Source organism: Notothenia rossii (assembly GCF_949606895.1).
Source record: "Notothenia rossii genome assembly, chromosome: 1".
NCBI classification, from domain to species: domain Eukaryota; kingdom Metazoa; phylum Chordata; class Actinopteri; order Perciformes; family Nototheniidae; genus Notothenia; species Notothenia rossii.
In genome coordinates this window covers 65,487,361-65,514,635 of record NC_136912.1, presented here as the reverse complement: position 1 = coordinate 65,514,635, position 27,275 = coordinate 65,487,361, and the positions used below count along the sequence as shown (strand labels likewise).

At 42.4% G+C, this 27,275-nt stretch overlaps 1 protein-coding gene across 37 annotated transcripts in view; it reads right to left on the bottom strand.

The window, feature by feature from the left end:
- Positions 1-8,028, bottom strand: part of ptprfa (protein tyrosine phosphatase receptor type Fa) — a 353,673-nt gene extending 345,645 nt beyond the window's left edge. For 8 of the 37 annotated variants that reach the window (XM_079641185.1, XM_079641195.1, XM_079641216.1 and 5 more), the window contains exon 1: positions 7,560-8,025. The gene's annotated coding sequence lies outside the window, so the exon portion shown is untranslated. Of the gene's footprint in view, positions 1-7,559 lie in introns of all 37 variants that reach the window. The other 29 variants (XM_079641215.1, XM_079641202.1, XM_079641201.1 and 26 more) reach the window with 15 other exon arrangements.
- Between the last annotated feature and the right edge of the window lie 19,247 nt (positions 8,029-27,275).

The following is a 27,275-nucleotide window of genomic DNA, read 5'->3' as shown; positions in this document are numbered from 1 at the left end:
GTTTTGCTATCATTCAGTGCAGAATTATGCATAAGTTACAGCAAATAATAAACATCTGATGTAATAATGCTCAAGAGTACTTCTCCAAGGTAGTAACATCTTAAATAGTTAATACCATGCTCTATACATAAGAAAAGTATCCTCCGATGTTCGTGTTTCCGTCGGGGGAGAGCTGTGATTCTTAGCTGCTGGTGGCCATGTTTGCTTGTCAGAAGCATTTGTTTTCCTGCAGAGAGCGAGCACACAGCTACACCAGAAGGTCTGTTTTGTAGTTGGAATTCATCCCTGATTTGAAACTGGAAGATGCAGGCACATGGCCAAGTGCAAATAACAGGCAGGTTGTTGTGAAGGAAGGGTAATGAGAATTTTAATTCAATATCTGTTTCATGAGGAAATTACCAGCAAATCATTTGAGCACCTTACATTCAGAAAGGCATGTCCCAGATGATGGCATAACACATGCTGTAGGCGTTATTTTTATGAAAATTGTGCAAAATGTCCATCTGTCCAACACACTGCTTGGGAGCCAGAAATTTCAACCATCACTGGCCGTACAATCATACAACTTGTTTATTGCAATTTATCAACTAGTCAACAAGATTATCATAACGTAAATATTTGTAATTTGACAGGAGTAGGCGACATGCCCTAAAAGGATATCATTATACTACAAAGGATGTTTGCCTTCAAGATATTTGTTACCATATCAAACAGTGGAAAGCTCCAGAAAAAAACTCCTAAAGTCACATTTTGAGCAGACAATATTTTGTGAGATGCTGAATGAAATGTTGCTTTTAGCCATAAACGTCGCTGCTGTGCATTGCAACATTCTCAATATAATGACATGATATTTTTAGCTTTTTGCTCATATTGTCCAGTTAAAAACAACACTGGATTCCTCTTTAAAAAGAGGACACCTGTCCCGATGGGCCGGTACTGAAGTGGGCCGGTTGGACGATGTGGGACGGTCGGATAAGTCACTAGCACCCCCCGTCGACAATTTACTAGCGGTATTTACTTGTGATACCGAGGTGGGCCGGCGGTACCGAAGTGGACCGGTCGAGAGTCCCGGGCTGATTTTTAGTCCCAGTCCGCCCCTGCTTGTCGGCGGATAGATTTTGTCAGGCTGAGATTAACCGCTTTGATTCTATCCATGGCACTTTAATTGGTTTGATTAAATGAAATAAACATTACAACTCCAAATCATGGTCCTCTAACCGTCTTTTTCCATATCCATTAGATAGCAAACTGTTCAAACCTGTGATATTGTGGAAAGCTCCAGACAAAGGAACAAAATGTGGGCCCAATTTAGCATTGTTTACTTTATTTTTCCAAAGTCAAGGTCTGTTACATCCATGACCTTTAGTCTCTAATGGTTTTGAAATTGTATGTGTTGTGATATTTAAATATGTTTATGCATTAAGCACTTAATACAATCTCTACATAGAATTGTACAAGGAGGTATAAACCCAGCAGACTTTTAATTAATGAAGTCACTGGACAAAGTCAATAAATATCAAGGGAAACAAGGCATGACATGGCTTTTTATAGAAGCAGCGGGACTTCCTGTCAGTTCAATAACGTACATGCATCATCACAGGAAGAACAATAGCATGACGGCTTACTCCACCCAAATGTGCAGGAAACATAGTATAGCGATTTGTGATAGAGTATATTCAAATAAAGTCACTTGACTTGTGTTTAGTTTGATGGTCAATGGCTATAAAATAACTCATTTATGAAAACTTGCTATTATTGACCTTGGAAACAGAATGTATTGTGAGCAATGCTAAATTGTTGTCTAGGACTATGAGATGAATTTAATCTAATTTCAATTGAATTGTTTTCACAAACATGTGAACAAGTTTATTATATATGTTTTTCTTATTGCTTGGGTAAGTATCAACCAATATAGGAGAAAAAAGCTAAATAAGCTATTTAAAAAAATTATCCAATGGAAAACCCAGCCTAAACTTCTATCAAATTATCCATTAGCACTACCCTCCAAAAGTGGCTACATGTATTTGCAAGAGCCATATTAATGAAGGGTCATGTAAAGTTCAAGCCGTCACAACAATTGTGTGTTATTAACAGTGTGTGCCATCGGGTGCCACTGTCCTATTCCCTAGGGCCGAGGTATTTAGGGGTGTGGCGTCATATGATTGGTTGTGTTTTGACACTGGAAGGGCATGTTTTTAAGAGAACCTCAAGCACCATTTGTTCAGTCAATGGATTGGATGTTGACTTTACATTTAGGATGCACATGATGAGAAAATATGGATTGTATTATGTTGCACAGCAAATTGTATCCTATTCACACAGTGTAGTACGTCAGCCAGGTCACTACTGGGAGTTGAACACTTCGGTAACTTTAGTATTAGACTAAGCTCCCGAAGAATAGAAGGCAATGCGAAGAATCCATCACATCATGATTCACTTCAAAATCATAAATGAGCCTAAACAAGGAACAGGACCAAGGAAAGGTATTCTAACACTGGCCAGAAACCAATGTTTGGATGTGAATATTGCCTCCCCATACTTATAAAATATCGACTTTCCAGGCTGCATTGCCCTTACACAGTGACACCCTTGAGCTGAGGGGAATGATGAGAGCAGGTTTTACATTCAGGGAGCATCCAGGGGCACGTCCAAGTCACAGCTCCAACACTGGACTCTATTCATCCAGAACATCCAGCAGTTTGGAGCCGGGTGGAAGGGAGGCTGCACAGAGGAGTGGGGTGTTGATCGTTCACTGCTCTAAACTTTACACCTAATTTCTTCCAATGATTTCACATTTTGGAATTAATCAACTGCAAAGTATATCTGGCATCACTCCACAGCTCAGCTATCTGCCTTCTGCTCATTTGTATCATTAATTGATGCATTGCATTAAATAGCAGGATTTTTATTCTGACAGCAGTGTGGAGCTGGTTGACAAAGGAAGAGCTGATGTGAGAGAACAGACGGAGGCCCTTGAAACAGCCGAGTTGTGTGCACATGAGGAGGACAGAAGAATATCAAGAGCATCCCAGCAGGGCCTCTTCACTACTGATTCAAATACATTGAAACTGTTTAAAATGTTACAAAAGCAACAACAAGACTCAAGCACTTTAGCCCCTCTTTCATGTCTTCTGTTTTACAAAAACAGGGTGGTATAAGGTCCCAAAAGTTTAAATTGTGTGGCTTAAGTGCATGAAGTCATAATAACAACAAAGTATATCTTATCTTATCTTATATGGAGCATAGTTGTCAAACTAAAGGCCCGTGGGCCAATCCGACCCAGCATCTCACTGTATGTGGCACCGATAGCTTGCAAAGAATATAATCTGTTTATCATACAATCCTGCTTTACAGAATAACGTAATGTCCATAAACTAGTATTCAACAATGCATCTTCTTTTTGAAAGCTGCGCACTGAAGTGTCTTAACAACGACATTTCGAGCAGCAGCACTCTAGTTATTACAAGTTATCATCAAATAAATAAATACAAAATTAAAATACTTGCACATAAAAAAAAAATTGTTTTTTTTGGGTGTAAATAGCATCGTTGACTATGGACACCTGGGTGCATTTTGTTGAAATGCTACATACACCCAGGTGCAAATGGCCACATTGGCAATAGCACCCTTGGTGTTAATATCGTTTGTAGCTATGAACATTTGGGTGTAAATATCATCTGCCAAATGTGTATGACCAAGTTGTAAAAGTGTATTACAAAGGGCGGGACTTCCTGTGTAATCTGGGTATATCCTGGTCAGATGCCTCAGCAGGTCCCACACAAACATCCTGTTACAACCACACATGCTTTATGCAGGCATGACACTATCAAAACCTGCAGAGGACAAATTAGTCATAGCAGAGAACATGTTTGATCGCAGCGACGATCCTGTGTCACGGTGGGGAAATTACAGTCCGTCTGCGGCTGATAGGATCATAGCCTCGCTCTGAGGTGAGATGAAACAACAATACACCCAGCCACACTTTGGCTGAACAGCAAACAATGGAGAGTCTGAGTGAAAACCTGGCTCATTGTGGGAATGAAAGGAGGCGAGCTGTAGATAGGTCAATCAGCCCAGGAACAATAGCACGACCTGCAGGAGACGGACTGAACACTCCCAGCACATCGTGTCCACAGGAAACAATGCAGAGCCTGATGCTATCACGTCAGTCCCTGCTCCACTGAGAGACAGCCTGTTACGGATCTTTGAGATGTACAAAAACACCCTACCAATATACAGGTGTATGCATTTGGATTGGGAAAACATGGAGTGAAAATATATCCTCTTTTTGACCTTTATTTGTGTTGGGAATAATGACTTAAGCTCACACAGAAACAACCCTAGAGTATCCTACAGACAGATGGGATGGGATTACTGAAGGGAGACAACGACTGAGTTGCTAAAAATTAATTAAAGAAATGTGCTTTCTTTGAAAAATGCTGCAGAAGGAAACACAACCTGATGTAATCTGATTGAGAAAACAACCGTGGCACCAGCTAAACAAAAACAGAGTGGCGAACATCTGCTCTCATTGTGCTAGCAGGAGAAAATGACGGAGAAACAACGCTAATGCTGAGGAATGATTTGGAGGAATTTGCATGTGTGAGTGCACAGTTTCCAAGAACGATCTGTGTTTTAAGCCGAAGGAAGTGAGTCCAAAAAAGAAAAGTGTAACTAAAAATGAATTAAACCCTTCAGGTTCAGCCTCACAAAGCCAGTCGACATCTCACATGCAGTTTTTCTATTTCTTTGAACAAATTATTTGATTGATTAGATGATCTTTCTCTCAAGACATCCCTGTGAACAGCTAGTTCAAAAGCGTGTCACAGACATGAAACTAAGTATTATCCTGAATCTTCAGTGACTTTTTCTCTCCTTTATCTTAGGATTCATTCAGAAACTTCTTTTGATGAACAGTTCAAAAGATTTGCTTTGTATCAGAAAAAACTACTTTTTAACATGTCATAACGACGTGACAAAAATAACTGGCGAGCCATGGGAGACTAACGAGGGAACAGAAAATAGTTTGATCAATATCAATTTATATTTTAAACATGTTACTTTGATAGTTTTCAACCATCTCTTGAAAACGTATGACATTGGTGGACTTTTGCAGGCAGATGAGCTTTGGTGACACAGAACTGGTTGAAAAATGCTAAATATATATTTATTTATGGTGTTTGAGACAGGACATTGTTAGCCTAGCTTAGCATAAAGCCTGGATGCAAGGAGAAAGAGAAGAATAATCAGCAGACTTTTTTAAATAAATGGTAGAACATACTGAAGAATATTCATTACAGTTTGCTAGAGTTCAAAGTATTTGTTTGAAATGTCTCCAACCAGAAGTGCATCTACATTATGATTGTATTTTCAGTTACCCTTTTCTCAGCACCTTTTCACCTGAAAATCCTACTCTATAGAATGTAGCATGCTTATTTCTGAGTTTTTGTTGGCAGCGCCAGACATGTTTGATGGATGTAGTTCCTTCACTGCAGTTTTCAGACGGAATCCAACAGCAAGCTTGAGCTGTTTCGTGTTGATCACAGTTCCATCACAGCTGTATGTGGGCTGGCTTTCCTCCCTCTCTGCTCACACTCAGCTGCCCTCTCCAGACTTTTAAAACGCATGTGTAATTTCAGGGATGAACAAGCATGAAACATATGGGCGGAGGGGGCTTCTTTATAGATTGGCATTGTTTATGAAAAGCATTTTCATCCAAAGTGTCCACATACAAGAGAACAGCAGAAAGTGTTTTTATGAGCTCTTTTAAGATATTTCTGTTTTCTTCATATGGTGGCCACTTGACTGGTTACCTTCTGACAGTAATATTAATCTCATATCTCAATTAAGGAGCCGGCCAGCTAACCAATCAGAGCAGACTGGGCTCTAGTTTCAGACAGAGGGTGAAAATAGGTGCTGCAGTACAGGCAGTATGAGAAAAATTAAGGTCATTAAGGCATGGAAACATGCCACAGAAGGGTCACAAAATACAAAAATAGGTTTTTGCATATGGGTTTAGAATGAAAACAATTAAAAATGTGCAATTATTTTGGACTAAGAGTTGATTTATGCTGAAACAATTATGTTTGAGTATTTGAGCCTGTGTTTTTTTTGTAATATTCTAAGAAAATGTACACAATGATATATACAAAGCCCAAAAGTGAGAAGGCATGAGTATAAAAGGACAATTAAAATAGCATTGAGCATAGATTTCACACACACACACACACACACACACACACACACACACACACACACACACACACACACACACACACACACACACACACACACACACACACACACACACACACACACACACACACACACACACACACACACACACACACACACACACACACACACACCAATTCTCCCTGTGCAGGCGTTCAGCTTGAGCATTTATCAAGGTGGATGAGCAGCACGCAGAGCAGAACAACACACTCCTCACTCCTCTCCGTCTGCATCTTGTTTCCGTGACTCCACTTCCTCTCCTGCCCTCACTCCTCTTCCCTCCATCTGTTGCACTCACTCACTCCGCATACCTCTCTCCTTCTCTATTCTCCATCCAATAATTAGGGCTCTGTCCAATCCTGGGAAACTGCACTTTTGTTATTCTTCCTCTGCCTTATCTAGTCCTAAAGCATTTTGGGGGGCTTTCTCAGACATTTCACACTTTCCTTAAGAAACTGCCAGCATAATAATTGCTAAGTCTTGCATTATAAGATATAAACATAGTGAAAATAATTTAATGCAAACACAAGGGCTGCCACACAAACAGCCTAAGAGCTGAGACTCAATACTTCAACCCTTGCAGCAACAAGACTGCACCTTCAGTTTTCATGACTCATATCACCCATGTAATGTAATGTATTATAATACAGAGTGTTTAGTTGACTATACTTACAATTTAACGTGCTATTTAAATCAAATGCATCAAGGCATCAACACTCACTTTAAAGTGTAAATCATGTTACCAATGCATATTGTGGATTATAATGTAAAAATCAAAGCATGATCACAATGCATGAGACAGAGAGCAAAGACTTGTCTTATGAAAGCCAAGTCATTAAACTATCATAATGATGCAAACAATGCAAATAAAGAATTCATCTGACGCTGTTTTACACAGGTTTAATAGATAATTCTTATGTAATAACATGAATTTAATAATACTTTTACCAATCTGCATGTAAACATATGCAGATTGGAAATATGTGGTATCAAACAGAATACAAAATGACTCAAGACGAATAGGCAAACTATTCAAATCGACTTGTTATTCATTGAAAACAGCATACCTTTCAATAAAGCTTCTGCAGCTCAAAACGCACCTGTTAAAGTTGACTCTTTAAAGAAAAAACGTGATTTTTTTTTACCACAGAATATGGCATTTTGCGGACAAACAATGGATAGATTTGGGTGTCTTTTAGGCATTTTCAGTGTGAATGTTGACGGACTTGTGTGAATATATAATTCAGTGTCAGTCTGCACACATGTCACACCTCTGCATTTCTGACAAAAGCACAACAGTGAAGATAAAAGATGCCATAACTCACCATGTTCTAGGGATTCCGGGACCTTCTCACTTCGGAAAAAGATGCTGAAGACCAGCAGAGCAGGGAGGTCCCCAGATCAGATGCAGTTCAGAAAAGAGTCTCCTAATTCCTCCAGTTCCGCAACACTTGCTCTAATCCCCCCGAGGTGAGATGGATAAAAGAGGTCCGTAAAAAAGCTCCGGGACCAGTCAGGCCGGCAGACCCCGCGCCGCTGGGGGAGAAATCTCTCTAGTCCGAGAGTCCCCGGTAACACAGCTGTATCAGACTGCTCCCGGTCCGTCCGCAGCTCCTCTCTCACAGAGCAGCATCCCAAACAGTTCCTCCGTACACACCCTCGGGAAGAGTCGGCCACACTCGGCTGTTTCCGGATAGCAAGGACTAAGGCTGTCAATGACGTCCAAGCTATTGTTGTAAATGGATGAGCTTGTGTTTGTAACCTACTGCATTATTTTTGGAAAATGCATCAAAAGATGTGTAATGAGATACAATTGTGCGAATGTTTTTAAAATGTTATATTTTAATTGCAAAATATGCACAAATCAGACTGTTCACTCTTAAGCATTAAGATTGGAAATCAAAGTATAATGATATGGAATAAAAACGAATTGTTATAAAAAGGATTAATGAATAATTTCAGAATTTGTTGAGTTTGAATACGTTAATTGAATATCTTTTTACAATGCTTTGGTTAACTTATAGCTTAAATTTCGACCAATGTATTTTACTTTAATTCGTCTTGTTTATTCTATTTAGGCCATGTTGGGAATTGGATTTCTCACAGCTCTGAATTTATTAAACAAATAGTTTCTTATAAATAGGTGTGAGCAGGAGTAGGCTGAACGCACCTTTATTTAAGGTTAAATCCAGGTGAGGCAAGTTAAAAACGGGCAGAACCTTTCCTCACAGGCGAACCAGAATAAAACAGTGACTGACCAAAGAAACAGGACTTAAATTTGAGCAGGTCTAATCACATAGAAGAGACACAGCTGGTGAGGGGAGGCCAAAACACAAGGCAGCAGGTGATTCGACACAGGTATCAGGGTGGGGCAAACAATTACAAAAAGGCGGGAAAACACAGAAACAGGAAGTAAGAGAGGAGTGTATTTTTGCAAAATGAAACAGGAGACAAGAAACTCAAAAAACATTACGATAATATACTTAGTTCTATGGAATAATGTGTAGGCCAGCATATCTTTGTAGCACACAAATAACATTTCAAATGTTTTTTTGGCACACATTCAACTATAAGTGTTCTGTAATTTGAAAATTGCAGTAAGCAACATCACAAATTTGATAAAATTATGATTCATTGTTGGCCTTGATCTAAACATATTCCTCCTTTGCAGGTGTGCTGAATCCATTCAAAATACATATATTTGTTAAGAATAAATCAGATTGTTTGATGTATATTTGTATGAGGAACTTATTAACAGTAATCAGTTAATCACCTAACATAAAAGACCAATCTAAAGAAATACATATCAAAACATCAAGTGAATGCGTTTGCTATATCTTGAATAGCAAAATTGTCTATTAATCCGCCACTGAAGACAGTCCCTAACAAATGCCCTATTTTTTCTTGTGGCTTGAGCCCGTTAATGCTAATGATGAGAATTTTCATATTTGTCCATCTTGCCTCTTCCTCTCTGAGTTTCTCTGCTCTCGCTCTCTCTCTCGTTCACTGTGTCAATCAAGCTGCTGAATTCCTGCTGTGGGGTGATTGGCCTGAGGGAGTCATCATCTGAGTAAAACTTCACAGAGGAAGTGGAACATGAAATTAAAGAGCAATGATGATGACTAAGACTAACACACTGCTGTGTTCAGTTAGCTTGCTGTCTTTATACTGTACTGACCTGACCTTAACTGTGTTATTTGTCAGTGTTGGACTTGTGGTGCCAATGTATCTCACAGATGCGTGGGTGTTTACTGCCCAGTGTTGCTCACTGCCATGCTAATCTGTTGATGTGGTGTGCTTGACACCATTGCCCAAGTAAGAAAAACATATTTTATAATGAATTAATGAAGACTTCTACCTTGACCTTTACATTCTTATTGCAAAAGGTTAGTCTGCAGGAAATTAAATGAAGTTCAGGACAGATTTTGGATATGGAGGAAAGATACTGGAGCAGCAGTGTATCAATATGATCTTATCATATTTTCATTGTTGTATCATTATAGAAAGTAGCGTAAAGATAAGGGTCCGACCTAGGATTCAAGGCCCTAAGCAAGACTTGGTTTGTGGCCCAGGGCTTGTTGGGAGGCCACACCTTGCAGATGACAAATACCTTGATCCATATGTTGTTCCTTTTCCTTGTCTGGATGATTAAATATAAGCTCATGGCCAAAAAGCAGCACTTGTTTTTGTGTATTTATCGTTCTTTCGACATATTTGTTTCATGAAAAGTGACAAAAAAAAAAATGTTGGTGTCGGATTTAAAGTTAATAAAAACTACATTTAAAATGGAGTCAGTGCAAATAATGTGAAATAACACCAATAGAACAAAAAGGGAATCATTCTGCGCCATACAAACCTTTGTCAGAAGGAACATTTTCCCACCTCATTAAGGAAACAATGGATCAACCTTTACGAAAGGAGATAATGCCATACCAGGATTCCTTCAATCAATCAATCAATGTTTATTTATATAGCCCAATATCACAAATGTTACATTTGTCTCAGTGGTCTTCACAGTTTGTACAGAATATCAGTATGACAATACGACACCCTCTGTCCTTAGACCCTCACATTGTACAAGGAAAAACTTCCGGAGAAAACCCACAGTTTAAAGGGGAAAATGGGAGAAACCTCAGGGAGAGCAACAGAGGAGGGATCCCTCTCCCAGGACGGTCAGACGTGCCGTGCCGTGTATAAATCGAAGAGATAATACATTTTATGGTGGTGGGGGCCATATCATTGATGTACTGGCCACCAGGGGGCCGCAGATTCACTTGGAACACACACACACAAAAATTCCATTTGTTGTATGTAATTATTAACAAATATACTAAGTCTGACATCTTCATTGACATTTTACAATCAAAGGGAACATCCCCAAAAAATGGGAACATCCTCTAATAGCTCACTAAACAAATATCGGTTCACAGAAATTGTATTTCATTTTTACAAGTGGCATGTTTGTATTGAACAGGTTATTAAACAGTGGAATAAAACTATTTTTAAACTATTGGAAAGCACGGAAAATGTGTGTGTATTGAGATTAACCATTAAGATGACATACACATGAAGTCATAAACACTAACCCAGACATTAGTTGTCTAACTTGAACCTAAAACACTTGTAGCCAGTCTCTGCATTCCCCTTATTCCACAATAAGGGGAATGTCATCACAGACACCTGTCAGCCCGCACTCTGCTGTTCCTCAGCAACACTCCCCCTCCCTCCCGCTGAAATTATGAATGAAAAGCGTAGTAATCATAGATAACACGGCAGGGTCCGTACAGTTTGTTTTCATTTGATTTCAAATAAACAAAGTCTTGGTTTTAAGAATATGAAACTTGTTTCGCCAAATTCAGATGATAAAAACAACTTTTAAGCTTGTAAAGGCATAATTACAAGAGGCAACTTAACGTCACAGCAGGCATAACAACAGCTGGTGTTTCTTGTGAGGGTTTCCCCGGGAAACAAACACAATACACACAAATGCGTCACAGATTATTTCACGGTATTTGAAATCATGTACGCAGCTCGCGACATAACTAGGAGTCTAGCGGATGGTATCAGTACTACAAGTAAAAAAAAATGTAATTACATTTTTAATTTTTTTAATTTGATTACAGTAATTTTCGGACTATAAGCCGCACCTGAATATAAGCCACAGCAGCGGCATACCACTCTCGGTTCCACTTTTACTTTTGCGCGCTACCTGTCTCACTCTTTTCCGGCCTCCAGCTTTTCCTGCTGGAACCCGCCGCTTAAAGGTGGGGGTCCGCGGACCGGCCATAGAGCCCATAGAGTTAAAGGTGTTGGCCGTTAGCTGTAAAAATCCATAAATTAGCCGCACCGTTATATAAGCCGCAGCGTCGAAAAATAGGGAAAAAGGCGCGGCTTATAGTCCGAAAATTACGGTAATTACTTTGTTTATAAATTAATCTGAGGGCCGCAAAAAGAGGAGGTGGGGGCCGCATGCGGCCCACGGGCAAGGCCGCCTTAATGCACGGGCTGACCTGGGCTGAAGCCCAGGGGCCTACGGAGATCAGGGGCCTATCATGAGCCAATAAAATTTTATTTTAATTTTAAATAAACAAAGTATTGGCTTTCAGAATATGAAACTTTTATTTCCAAAATCACACGATAAATACATGTTTGAAGCTTGTAAAGGGAAGATGACAGCTCTCACTCGCAATCTGCTGTTCCGCAGAGCTGCTTCCCCTCCCTCCGCTGAAATTATGAATGTAAGGTGTATAGTAATCATAGATAACACGGCAGGGTCCGTTAAAGTTTGTTTTTATCTGATTTCAAATAAACAAAGTCTTGGCTTTCAGAATATTAAACTTGTTTCGGCAAATTCAGATGATAAATACAACTTTGAAGCTTGTAACGGCATAATTACAAGCGGAGAACTGAGTAACTTGACGTCACAGCAGGCATAACAACAGCCGGTGTTTCTCGTGAGTGTTTTCCCCGGGAGACAAACACAGTACACACAAACGCAAACATACACAAACACACATGTATACACACACACACACTCGCGAGCTTCCCCCAGACCAGTAATCCAAAATGTCGGAGAAGAAAAAGTTTGAGAGTGGCGCTCGGAAAAGGAAATTGTTGAGGGAAAAGGAGTTTCGAGACAAGCAGCTATTAAAAAAAATGCCGAAGCTTACAGGTTATTTTAAACCTGTAGGCCAGGATGAGGAGGAAGGACAGATTAGTTCTGTAGCGAGCGGTGCTGGCGGTGCCGGCCGCGGCGCCTCGGAGCCAAGTAGGCCGTCTGGTTCTGATAGCGATGGAGTAGCGGGAGAGGAAAAACCGACAGGAGGGACGTTATCTGTTGGAGGAGATGGAGAGGGCGACGAGGACTTGCTACGTGGAGGGGAGCCAACGGCAACCGGACAAATACATGAGGGAGGCCCGATACGTCCCTCATCTGGAGGAGAGGACCAGGCGCGCGTAGAGCAGAGTAGAGAAGACAAGCGGGAAAACGAGGATACAGGAGAACTAGACGACCCCTACAGCACTGACCCAGGTCTCTGGGGCAACAACATGGACGAACAGGTGCTTCTCCACTGGGCGAAAATGGGTCCGGAATTGTGTCAAAACAGAGAAGCTGACCTCTCTGCCTCAGAGCGGCAGTACAAGCATCAGAAGAGATACTTCTCCAGAAGCTTATTCAAGCGCAAGCTGGGTAACGGGGAGTATATGCTCAGGGAGTGGCTATGTTACTCACCATCCCGAGGTAGTGTCTTCTGCTTTGCATGCAAACTATTTGGCGATAAGAGAGACACATCATTTGGCAGCGTGGGATACTCTAATTGGAAGCACGCAAATGAACGGATAGCCGAACATGAAAGCTGTGACATGCACAGGAAAGCCATGGTATCCTTCATCAATCAGACAGCTGACCGTGGAACAGTGGATTCAGAACTAAAAAAACAGTTTAATGAGGAGTGTGAGTATTGGACACAGGTGCTGCAGAGGGTTGTCACTGTAGTCAAGTATCTGGCAGAGCGGGGACTTGCTTTTAGGGGTGACAGCCACAGGTTTGGGGACACCAACAATGGCAACTATTTGGGTAGCATGGAGCTGATCAGTCAGTTTGATCCTTTTTTAAAAGCCCATATTCAGAAATACGGAAATGCCGGCAGAGGAAATCCATCCTACCTCTCACTAAATGTGTGTGAGGAATTCATACAGCTGATGGGACAGAGATTGCTGGATGAAGTCATCAGCAGAGTAAAACTTGCCAAGTATTTCTCTATCAGTGTGGACTCCACGCCAGATATCACACATGTGGACCAGCTGACTTTCATCCTGCGGTACGTATCACCAGAGGGCTGTATAGAGGAGCGTTTTGTCAAATTCCTCCCCATTTCCAGCCACACCGGAGAAGCGCTGTTCAATTCAGTAATTGGTGTTTTAGGAGACATGGGCATTGACATGAATAACTGTAGAGGACAGTGTTATGACAATGCTAGCAACATGTCAGGCACATACAAAGGCGTGCAGGCCCGCATCAAACAGATTAACCCACTGGCAGAGTGGGTTCCCTGCGCAGCGCACACCTTAAATCTGGTGGGGATTAACAGCGTTAACTGTTGTGGAGAGACTGAACAGTTTTTCAGTTTTGTGCAAGCGTTGTTTAACTTTGCATCAAAGAGCACTTCACGGTGGCAGATGATCAAGGCGGGTTTGCAGCCTAATGAAAATCACAGAATTGAAACTTTAAAAACACTTTCCGATACAAGATGGTCAGCGCATGCTGTTGCAACCAAAGCCCTGTGTCTGAATTACGCCTGTATCCAGCTATCTCTGCTCAACATCGTGGATGATGAGCACCATAACCTGAGCACAAGAGAGGAGGCCAGGGTATTGCATAAAAATATGAATAAACTGGAAATTGCACTAATGTGCAACATGTGGAATGCCATTCTCCAACGTTTCCAGGGCGTGAGCGCTGCACTACAGGCAGTGGAATTGGACCTCTGCAATGCTGTGGATCTAGTTAGGTCATTACGTGAATATGTAGCAGGCCTACGGGATCAGTTTGACAACTTTGAGACAGCAGCAAAGAACATGTCCCCCACCGTGTCCGAAGAGTACAGAGCAGACACTCAACGAAAGAGAAAAAGAAAGAGCCAGGCTGATGATTCATCTGAGCCTGAGTGCGAGCTGTCAGGCCGTAGTCGCTTCCGTACATCAGTCTTTATCCGTGTGATTGACCGGCTAGCGTCAGAGCTGGACCGAAGATACCAGTCCTATAAGGACGTGTGTGAAAACTTTGGCTTTTTAAACAGATTTCACTCGATTTCCCCCCAAGACCTGCGCTCAGCAGCGCGGAGCCTGCAACAAAAATACTCCAGTGACTTGGAAGAGGAATTTGTGGAGGAAGCTGTACACTTCAGGGAGTTGGTACAAAATGAGAAGTTGAGCGGCACGTCTGCAGTGGAGTTACAGAAAATGTTAAGAAGGAGAAAACTCCATACAGTGTTTCCCAACACAGACATAGCTCTACGGCTCTTCCTGACTTTGCCAGTGACCAACGCGAGCGGAGAGCGTTCATTCTCAAAACTGGCCTTGGTGAAAAACCGACTGCGCTCAAGCATGCAGCAAGAACGAGTCAGTAACCTCACACTGATGTCAATTGAGCATGACATTCTTCGTGAGATGGATTTTAAGAACATCATAAAGGCTTTTTCTTCAAAGAAAACCAGACGGAAGCACTTCTAAAGAGGTAAGGCAATGCTGCACTATTCATTGATTCCCAGTAGCCTGCAGGTTTAAATGTGTTGTGCATCGATTTACATAACTAGGTTTGTGTTAATCCACCGGAGATAATGATCATTCTCATCTACTGATACCTGGCATTGAGGCCATATGTTGCTGTTCATGGTGCTGAATTAGTGGTGTGTTGTGTGTGTGTGTGTGTGTGTGTGTGTGTGTGTGTGTGTGTGTGTGTGTGTGTGTGTGTGTGTGTGTGTGTGTGTGTGTGTGTTAAAGGAACCTGCATAACCTGTTACATATAATTATAACTTTGGCCGCACATATCATCTGTGTAAAATGTATGCTTATGAAACTAGACCAAATGTTCTCCTGATGTTCTTATTTTCCTTTGTTTGCTGTGCTCAATTGTGTGTGCGTTGACTTAGGAATGTAGTGGATCCAGTCGCCCCCCCCGGGGTACTGTTGTTTTCTACCATTAAATCAGCTTATTGTTAATCTCATATCTCTGTGTCTGAGCCCTTCCTTTCATAGCAGACCACTCATCAAACGAACGGCGCGGAGCGGGCTTGAACCTTCAACCACTCAGAGGGGTGGTGCTCCAAAATCCAACAGTGTGTGTGTGTGTGTGTGTGTGTGTGTGTTTGTGTGTGTGTGTGTGTGTGTGTGTGTGTGTGTGTGTGTGTGTGTGTGTGTGTGTGTGTGTGTGTGTGTGTGTGTGTGTGTGTGTGTGTGTGTGTGTGTGTGTGTGTGTGTGTGTGTGTGTGTGTGTGTGTGTGTGTGTGTGCAATCACAGAGCCTGCCGAGGCTATAAATGACTTTGATTTGTTGTTTAAATAGGGGGCCTACAAAACCATCAGCCCCAGGGCCTGGTGGCAGGTTAAGGCGGCCCTGCCCACGGGCCGCCATTTGCCCATCCCTGGTGTAGATAGACCTAATGTTTGGAAATGCATGTGTCTATAATAAGAAGATGAATCCACGAGGATGTCAACAATCCTGTGGGAGCCATCAGGGAAGTAGTATGATGAGTCAGGCAGGACCGCAGAGACAGGTTCAGCCACGACTCGAAGTCCAGGACTCAGATCCAGAACTCAGGATAGAGGATCCAGGAAACACGACCACAGCAACAGGTTCAGCCACGACTCAGGATGCCGGCGTAGATAGACACCAGAAAGATATTTGGGAGAAGCTGGGTTAATCGGAACATGAGAGTACACAGGTACAAACAGACAGAAGGAAGAAGTAAGGTGTCCCCCGACAGTCTAAGCCTATAGCAGCTAAACTAACGTGTCTACGTACATGGATTGCTTGCAGCATATGTAAAAAAAAAGGTCAAGTTGCCAAATGATATATGCTAAATAAAAGCAACAGAGTCAACAGTATACATTAACAGTGAATAGAAATATGTTTGATATGCGGAATAGCAAGACAATAATCCAAATCACTTAAAAATATGTTTCTTTATCTGGTCCTTGATTTAAAGCTTGTTAAGTATAAACATTAACATCTGTTGAGATCTCCATATCAGGTTGAATAATTTATATTCATATTTTAGGTTTTTCTATATTTACAGTACAAACAAAACACAAATGGTTTGTTAAATTGAGTGTAAGGCTTATAATGATTTATGGGTGTCACTGATAAAGGAGAAGGCAGTTTACTCCCTCTCCTCTCACAGCAGTACACAGGGAGGGGGGCTCCGGACTTAAGGAGAAATACATTGAGGCCTCAAAAAGTGGTGAAGTCATAGCCGAGAATAATATTTTGCAGGGGTCATGTTCTTTTTACACAAACACGGGAAGATGTGTCTTATGCCATAGCCAATAGAATATGTCTGGTCATGTCCAGTCCTGTACATCAGAGTACATCAGTTTTCCACAAATATGGGTGTGGAGGAGGTGTTTTGGGGGTTTTCTATCCGGTTTTCAATTCCTTTTGAATTTCGTCGGAAGACTTTAATGGGTGAACTATGAATTAAGGTTTTAGATTTGAAAATAACCCCAATATGATATGTGATTATGATGTTGTAAAGAGAGAAGGTAAAAACCCTGTATTAGTTTGGACCTATTTTTCTTCAAATAAACTGATCCCACTTTTTGGATTGGGACAACTTAAAAGACATCTGTGCTCTCCTCTCCTGCTTCAAAGGTAAGATTGCACCCTGCCACACTCACTCTTAGGTACACTGTAAAAAATGGCTGTGAAATCCACAGTTATTTACAGCGTTTGTGCACAGTAAATTACTGTATACCATTTTAGAGTATAATACCGTGTTTCCAACCAAACATTACAGCAACTCTGGAGTTACTATAGAAATAGCATTAGTAACGTCCCAACTGTATAAAATCACAGTAACCAACAATGTACTGTAGAAGATCACAGTAACCAGCAATGTACTGTAGATAATCACAGTAACCAACAATGTACTGTTGATAATCACAGTAACCATCAATGTACTGTAGATAATCACAGTAACCATCAATGTACGGTCGATAATCACAGTAAACTACAATGTACTGTCGATAATCACAGTAACCATCAATGTACTGTAGAAACATCACAGTAACCTACAATGTACTGTAGATAATCACAGTAACCAACAATGTACTGTAGAAGATCACAGTAAACAAAAACGAAAGGACCAACCGAAAAAAAAAAACTTTATAGCTAAAATAAACCAACATATTTTTCTTAATATATATCATCTTGATGCAGTGTAATTACTAGTTTGGCCATATATTTTATATACTTAGTAGATATATATTATTTGTAAGACCCTATGTCTTTGCAAACCGGAAGAACTACAAATGTGGTGCTGATTTATACAAAGAATACAGAGGAATACGAATAGACAAAAGTAAGGTAATAATCATCATTTTTATTATTATTGTGGCGGCTCGAAAGTAGACGAGAATAGCCGATTGCAGCTGGGGGAGATCTCAAAAAGCTTGCCTGAAGTCGGACAGCTCGGAGTCGGCTTGACTCGGTTTACAATGGCGGAATTTGCGTTCTTCGTTGCAGATGAACAATTATTATATCACTACAAATGAATGACTCAAGTGTCTGTTCATTTTAAAACAAATCAATACAAGGGGGGTTGAATCCTACATGTAAAAGACAGAACCATTACTTTGCAAAACTACTTCCGTCAGTGGTCTTGACCAGTTTGCATTTATAAAGAATGCACAAATGTGTTTAATCGTTAATGTCAGGTATGTACTAAGTAAATACATGTGTTCCTGCTCAATTAGATTCAACTTTATTGTTATTGCACAGATTACAGGTACTGAGACAACGAAATGCAGTTTAGCTTCTAACCAGTAGTGCAAAAAGCAGTAAAGTGAAAAGTAATGTACACAATCTACAGATTAACATTTAGAATGAATTGAATGATGAATAAACAGTGAGGGGTATGAACAACAGGACACAGGAGTGGTTTAAATAAACTGGGTTTTTTATTTACCCAAAAGTCCACAGAAAACATCATAAATCAATAATTTCTAATAACTAGGCCGATAAAAGAGGTCAACAGAGAATACCAGTGATGGCAGTTTGACACTGAAGCTTCGAACGGAGCTTCAACCCTGGACTTCCTATTCCATAGAAGCAGTGCTTCGAATCTTGCTTCAAATCACGTGACATATGACGTCCGAAGCAGCAACTGCTTCAAATCACGTGACATGTGACGTCCGAACCGGCAACTGCTTCATTTCCTGAATGAATCACTTGACTGGTTCGCGGTCCAATCACGCGATTCAATGCACTGCCTCGTCTCTATTCTGACAGGTGACAGGTTGAAACAGTTTCAAACTTGAGCGCTTCAACACTTTATAACCGCTCATAGCCGTGGGAACATGTTTCAAATGGGGGGTGCTGTGGGGATGACACAATATAAAGGGGGGGGGGGGGGGGGGGGCAACAACAGCGACTGGGTACTTCCTCCGAAGCCAAACTTTAATGATAAAATAGAGACTACAGACACAGGATGATTGGATACACAAACTGTAACTCCCTCCCAAGTACGGGCAAGCACAATGCCACAAAAATAATAAACGCATCGACCACTGACATATTGCAAACTGACATATTGCAAAACTGACATATTGCAAAACAACCACTGACACAGGAAAAACAACGGCATCAGATCTATCTTAAAACTAAAAATAGCAATAGTAGGCCTCGGGACTGTACATGGTGTTCGTGCATGAAAAAAATGTCTTACCTTAGGCTAATACTCCGAAGGTGTTCTTGCGCTCGGGATTCATACTGAGGAAACTTTTCATCATGTCCTGTATATCCATTTGTTCAACGATGTCTCCGTGCACATGCATGAGTGTAAGGTGTGTAAGTCTTTTCTGGGACATGCTGCTCCTCAGCCAGGTTTTAAGGCGTCTGAGTGTGGAGAAACTTCGCTCCGAGGATGCAACTGATATAGGAAGGCACATGCAGAGTTTCATTAGCCTCTCTGCTTCTCCAAAAAGAGATCTTGTCTGAGGATGAAGTTCTGACAGACCTTATGCAACCTCTTGTACTGTCTTGTGAACAGTCTCTTTAAAGGCACTTCCCAACATCTGGAGCTGCAGTTGCAGTCGGCCTAGGTCAAACCCCGTGGGTAATTTCAAAGCCTCTGCGTCCAGTACCGCAACCGGCTTTCCGTTTGCTGCGTCAATTGCGATCTTCTCCCTGAATGCCGCTACTCTCATCCCATCCTGGTCGAATCTCCTGCTGAGCTCAGAGTGAACCAGATCCACAGCCTCGTAAAATTCAGTCCTCCATCTGACATCATACGTTGCCTGTTGCAGAGATTCAGCCTCTCTGGTTTGACGATACCGGGCAGGTGTTTTGCTTACCCTCACCCTGTATTCATTTTCATCAGGCATCTTTAGGCCGTACCGGGTAGCACTCTCTTTCACTTCGTTGATCATACCGGCCACACCATCAACTCGCAGGGCACTAACGCGGTCCATCAAAAGGTTAACACACTCAATGGCACCGAGTGCACTTGCCTTTTTGCTCTGCAGGGTTTTCGCGACAGCCTCACAAGGGCCAAATAGCGCTTCAAATGCGCGGAGGCTGAAAAGAGTTTTGCCTTTGAGGGCCTGTTTGTGAAGCCCGGCAACTTTGGCCCTGGTATCCCCTCTCACACTTCTGTCCTCCTTCAAACTCTCCAGTGTTGCCAGTAAGACAGAGTATGATGCGCAACAGCGTTGAATTGCTTTGGTGCGCACACAACATCGCGTTGGGCATAGACCCAGAATGTTAACAATGACGTCTTCACAGCCAAATAGTGATTCAAACAATTGCTTGCGTTTCACAGCAACACTCTGCACAAAATTGAGTCCTTCTGCAATCAGGTTTACCTCACGTGCAACTTCCTGGAGTACAAGATCCAGGGCGTGATTGCAACAGTGTACATACAGTGAGTGTGGGCTCGCTTCTTTCAGCCGGGCCTGAACACCGGACAAACGGCCTGACATATTGGCGGCACCATCAAAGCAATACCCCTGTAGATGAGCAATAGGAATATTCAGTCTCAGTAGAATGTCTTTCAAACAGGTAAAAAGTGTCTCTGCTGTAGTGTCTGGGCAGTTGTAAAATCCTAAAAAGTCACAGTGTGTCTCCAGATCCTTGTCCACATACTGGAGGCAGCAGGAAAACTGCTCGTCAGTGCTGATATCGGTTGTACCATCAGCTGTTAGTCCGTAAAATTCACTGACAGACGCACGGGAAACTATTGTCCTTTGAACAGAATGCGCAAATTGGGAGATAATCTCATTTTGTATGGTGTTGCTGACCCAGTTGTCCCGCCTCATAACGCATTCTCTTTCCTTGTGTAAATTATATGTCCTTTCCAACATCAACTCGTAGAGAATGCCGTCGCGCATTGTGTCTCCTCTAAATGGCAATCCCTTTCTTCCAAGAAAGGAAATCAAACGGAACAAAATCTCCAGGACATTTCTTGCCGTCTGTTGTCTTTTAACTACACCATCTGAAAGGAGTGCAGTTATTGGAGTTTGCTGTAATCCAGAAAGTTTCCTGATTGCCTCTGTGTGTATAGGCGATTTCTCGTGCAAACTGAATTTAGCAGTTGCTTTTTGCCAGTTGGAAAATCCCCTCCCCACAAAAAACTTATCACCATGGTCTGACTCTGAAGATATTAGTTTTTTCTGCACAGCCTGGAGGCATGCAAAACAAAAAACGCTATCAGTCTCTATACTGTAGGTAAGCCATCTCCACTTATCAAACCAGCCGGGTTGAAAAGAACGGGAAAAGTTTTCCTTTCCGAAATGCCTACCAGGGAAAACGTGGTTACGAGGCTGGCACGACGGATGCGTTAAAGTTGCAGCAGCCTCACTTGGTTTGGAGCCGTTGGCATTAGCTCCCCCCTCTCCTCTTCGCACTTGGCTGCTAGCGCTAGTGCTAGCGCTAGCTTCATTCTCTCTTTGGCAGCTGTCAACGACTTCAACAGTGTTAAGGACGTTCTCTCTTGGCAAAGAGTTTCCCGAGGTACTTGGGCTTGAGCTATTGCTTGGCATGCTGTCCGAGGTTGTGTTGCAATCAATTTTACATATTTTTGAAGGATTCGAAAAGAAATCTAATATTCGCTTTTGTGCCGCCATTATAGTATGTCCGTCCTGTTACTGTACTTGTACTGTACTTAACTTGTCTGTATGTGCTTGACGTCATTTCCGACCAGACTCAAAATGTGTAAAATAAGATCTTAATTTTTTAAACCACATCCTATCATTTAAATATTGTCAGTATATGAACATAACCAAAACAATTGAATGAAACTGTTTTTGTATTATTAATATATTTTTATTATTTTTTATTTAATCTTGTGGAAGTGCAAATTCCCTGTCCTCCACCGGGGGGTGCTGCAGCACCCTCAGCACCCCTACTTCCCACGGCCCTGGGAATTGGACATCATTCATGTTATCCAAAACACGTAATAGTACATCATTAAAACGCTTTACACTGTATCAAGACTGTCAAGTTGTCAAAGTTAGCCAGTAACTACAGCTTTGTTCGTCACTTACCTTCATAATTGTTGATGTAACTCGATATGTACATCTTGAACCCCTTTTCTCTTTTGCTCCTCGGGGCTGAGCTTGCCGCTTGTAGCAGCCGATGTACATCACTGATGTTAACCTTCGGTAGGTCTTGGAGACATTGAGTGTAAAATAGTGCCATCACGTTAAGGTTAGCCTTCTCACTTTGCTCTACCTCTATCTGTATGCTATCTGTATGCTATCTATCTATCAATCTATCTTGCTATCTCTCTATCTTGCTATCTCTCTATCTCTCTATCTCTCTATCTATCTATCTATCTCTCTATCTCTCTATCTATCTCGCTATCTATATCGCTATCTACCCGCTCTACCGTAGACCGGAAGTTTACAAGCGCACACTCAATGAACCCGGAAATGGAAATATTTCATCCCGTGCAACTAGCCTATGGGTAAGTAATGAATGTAAACTTTACACAGTGTCCACTTATATCATTAATGCAACTTTAATGTCATGATATGACACGCTCAAACATATTATTGCACACAATGATTAATCTCAACTGCTGTCATCCTTACACAAGCATAAACACTTTCGGAGCTCCCGCTAACTCCCCTCTCTTTTCAGGTGGAGCCGAGTACCCGACCAGCATCTTGCCAGACGACATTCCAATTAATATGGTTTAATCATTTAATAAATACTACTTCAATAAATAGTATAAATTATTTTAAATGTGCAAATATGCAATGCCAAACTGTACTGTGCAAATCACGCTAATAAAGTGCAAACTGTTCACTACTAAAGTGCTGAGTGACTTTATTTCTGTTCAAAGGGAAGTTGTTTCATAAAGTGCAAACCCACATGTGCAATATTACAAGGCCCCAAAGCCGTCAGTCCATAGTAACAAAGTTACCTTAGTTACGGAAATATATACAACCCTTAATGCAGACTTTAGTTACACCTGAGTAGAATTCAGGGAAGGTGATTGTCAAGTGCCATAACAAACTATAGAATATGTTAGACGTTAAGTACTTTGTCAGGCTTAATATTTATCTGTAGATACCCCCAAAGTTATTTTCTTATTCAAAAGAAGACCTTAACTTAAAGTATTATTTAATGTTTAAATAAAGCCTTATTAGTTTCTGTTGTGCTCCGCGAAAAGTGTTAGTCAGTCATGTTTCATGTTGTTATTCTTGTATTGTCTTTCACTTCCTGTTTTGTTTTGTCACATCTCATTTCAGGTTCCTTGACTCCCTTTCCTAATGTGTTCTCCCGCGCTCATCAGCGTCAGCCCCGCCCCTGATTGTTTTCATCTGTTCCCAGTTACCTCCTGTTTTTATTCCCCTGTTTCCCTCTGTTTGTTGTCAGTTCGTCTCGTCCTGTCCTCATGCCAGAACTCTGCTCATCCACGATTGCCTATCTTGTCACTTGCTTAAATTACGCTCCTGAAACTCATTCGGAAGATTCTGTCCTCACGTTGTGAGCGATTTATGTTATGCTTTTTTTAATCCTTTTTGGTCGCCTCGATTAAGAGTGTTGTTTTTCCTTTTTTGGCAAATAAAGTATATTAATAATACTTTACCTCTGGCTCCCAGGTCGTGCATTTGAGTCCTTATTTCCTTGTGTAACCAAGTTTGTAACAGAACGAACTGACCACAATGGACTCAGCTGACCCAAAAACTCTTCACGCCGCCCTGTCAGCCCAAGGCGTGAGGATTTTTCACCACGAGGAACAGCTGGGATTAATCAGCCGAGGACTGAAGGAACTGGTAGGAAACCAGGCCGAGCTCCAAGTTTCCGTCTCTGCACAGATACGACAGCTAACGGATCAGATGCAGCAGTCATTGGATTATGCTATCGAGTTTCGCACGGCGACAGCGGGTGGAATGTTCCGGCTCTTTGCTACGCTTTTCTGACTGGGTTGTCAGATCCAATCAAGGACCAGCTGGCTCCTCTGGAGGTACCACGGGACCTGGAGTCTCTCATCGCCGTTTCCATGTGGATCGACAACCGACTTCGGGAAAGGGAGAGAGAACGTTGACGCAACCGGGACGGACATCCCAGTTTCCAGGGCTTTTCTAAGCGAGCCGTTCCACTAGAGGAGGTTTTCCAGCCAGTGGATTCGGCCCGTTGGAGGACAGCACCTCCGTCTGTTGCAGATGAACCCATGCAGTTGGGAAGGACCAGGCTTTCCGTGGAAGAGAGACAGCGCCGGCTACGGGGAAGGTGTTGTTTCTACTGTGGCCAGCCGGGTCACCAACTCGTGTCATGTCCGGGAAAAGACCAAGCTTACCAGCCAAGAGGAGGGTGCTGGTGAGCAAGCTTCCCACAGACTTTCTCCTCGACCAGTTACCAAGGTAAACATTTTTATTAATGATCAGGTCATTGACCAAGGGGTGCTAATAGACTCAGGAACGGACGAAAGTCTTATGGATTGGGGCATAGTCAAACAGCTTCGTATAAAGACTTTTCCTTTATCTCGCCCCATTAACTCCAGTGCTTTAGACGGACATTTGTTGTTTATAGTAACCCACTGCACAGAACCTATCCAGATTACTATAGATAATGACCACACTGAAGTTATGCTGTTTCACAGTTTCACATTTTTGAATCTGCTCAGCATCCGATTATTTGGGGTTTTCCGTGGTTAAAAATCCACAACCCACACATTGACTGGCGCTCAGGAAAAATTAAGGAGTGGGGAGAGGATTGCATTAACAGGTGTAAACATTCACGCTCTGTTAAGGCACCAACAGACCTTAGTATGATAATCATAGATCACCCAGACTATCCTGACCTACAGAAAGTATCGTTATGTTATCACGATCTAAAGGAAGTATTTAACAAATCAAAAGCCATGTCGCTACCTCCTCACCGACCTTTGGATTGCCCCATTGATCTCCTACCGGGGGCTCCCATTCCCAAGGGAAGACTGTATTCAATCTCAAGGCCAGAGAGAGCGGCAATGGACGACTACATTTCCTCTTTACATTACATTACATTACATTACATTGCATTTAGCTGACGCTTTTATCCAAAGCGACTTATAATAAGTACAGTCGACCAGGAAGATACAACCTTGAAGAAAACAGAATCATATAAGTACATCAGGTTTCATGTTTCAGGTGCCAAACATTTCAAGTGCTACTCAACTGGCTATAGATAAGCCAGTCCTTTGTCCCAGTTCTTTGTTAGTAATTCTATCGCTCGAAGTGGAGTCAAAAGAGATGAGTTTTCAGTCTGCGCCGGAAGATGTGCAAGCTATCTGCTGTCCTGATTTCAACGGGGAGCTCATTCCACCATTTTGGAGCCAGGATAGTAAACCCACGTGTTTTTGCTGATGGGAACTTGGGTCCCCCTCGCAGTGCGGGTGCAGCGAGCTGTTTGGCCGATGCAGAGCGGAGTGCACGTGCTGGGGTGTACAGTTTAACCATGTCCTGGATGTAGGAAGGGCCAGATCCATTTGCAGCATGGTACGCAAGTACCAGTGTCTTGAAGTGGATTCTAGCAGTTACTGGAAGCCAGTGAAGGGAGCGGAGGAGCGGCGTGGTGTGGGAGAATTTAGAAAGGTTGAAGACCAAACGAGCCGCTGCATTCTGGATGAGCTGCAGAGGTCGGATGGCACATGCAGGTAGACCAGCCAGGAGGGAGTTGCAGTAGTCTAGGCGTGAGATGACGAGAGCCTGGACCAGAACCTGCGCTGATTTCTGGGTCAGCTGGGGACGTATCCTCCTGATGTTGTAAAGAGTGTATCTGCAGCAGCGATGTTTGCAGTGAAGGACAGTTTGTTATCTAGGATCACACCCAGATTCCTTGCAATCTGAGTCGGGGAAACAATAGAGGTGCCGATGTTGATTGTTAGGTCAAGAGTGGGACAATCTTTTCCCGGAAGGAAAAGCAGTTCAGTCTTGTCAAGGTTGAGCTTGAGGTGATGAGCAAACATCCACTGAGAGATGTCAGCTAGACAAACAGAGATGCGTGCGACGACCTGGGTCTCTGAGCGGGGAAAGGACAGAATTAATTGGGTGTCGTCAGCATAGCAGTGGTACGAAAAACCATGCGGGCTAATGACAGATGCGTTGTTTGGAAAGGGGTAGAGAGAGAATTGGTGTACTATGGTAAATCAGGGATTATCCGCCCTTCATCTTCCCCAGCTGGAGCGGGGTTTTTCTTCGTAGGAAAGGAGGACGGTTCTCTGAGACCTTGCATAGACTACAGCCCTCTTAATGACATTACGGTGAAGAACCTTTATCCTCTGCCACTCATGTCCTCTGCTTTCGAGCTACTTCAGACTGCCAAGATTTTTACCAAGCTGGACTTAAGAAATGCTTATCACTTGGTTAGAATAAGGAAGGGGGATGAGTGGAAAACAGGATTTAACACTCAGAATACCTTGTAATGCCTTTTGGACTGTGTAATGCACCGGCAGTGTTTCAGGGTTTTGTGAATGAGGTTTTGCGGGAATTTTTGAATGTTTCTGTGTTTGTGTACCTTGATGACATTTTGATTTTCTCACCAGACTCTAAGTCCCATGTTCACCATGTCCGTCAGGTTCTGCAGAAACTACTCGAAAATCAATTGTATGTCAAGGCAGAAAAATGTGAGTTCCACGCAGAAAATCCTAACCCTAATCTCATCAAACTAGATTCAGATGGATCCTACAAAAGTCAGTGCAGTTTCTAAGTGGCCAACACCAGACTACAGGAAGAAGGTTCAGCAGTTCCTAGGTTTTGCAAACTTCTACAGAAAGTTTATAAGAAACTTCAGTTCTGTTGCTGCTCCTCTGCATGTTCTCACTTCTCCTAAGGTTCCCTTCAAGTGGACTCCCCAGGCGGACGTCGCTTTCCATCGCCTCAGGGAAAGGTTCACCACAGCTCCCATTCTCACCATCCCGGATCCCCAGCGCCAGTTTGTGGTCGAGGTCGATGCTTCCAATGAGGGAATTGGAGGAGTATTGTCCCAAAGGTCCGTGGAGGACAAAAGGACATACACCCATGTGCCTTCCTGTCGTGTAAATTGACGACGGCAGAGAATAACTATGATGTGGGGATTAAGGAACTGTTAGCTGTAAAAGCTGCTCTTGAGGAATGGAAGCACAGTTATTGTTATATATAGAAGGTGAGCAGCCGGCGTGTTGTTTTCCTCCTCTCGCCGTCCGGTAGAAGGTGAGCAGCCGGCGTGTTGTTTTCCTCCTCTCGCCGTCCGGCAGAAGGTGAGCAGCCGGCGTGTTGTTTTCCTCCTCTCGCCGTCCGGTAGAAGGTGGGCAGCTGCTCTCAGCGTTCGATAAACGCAACGAAAAATGTCCT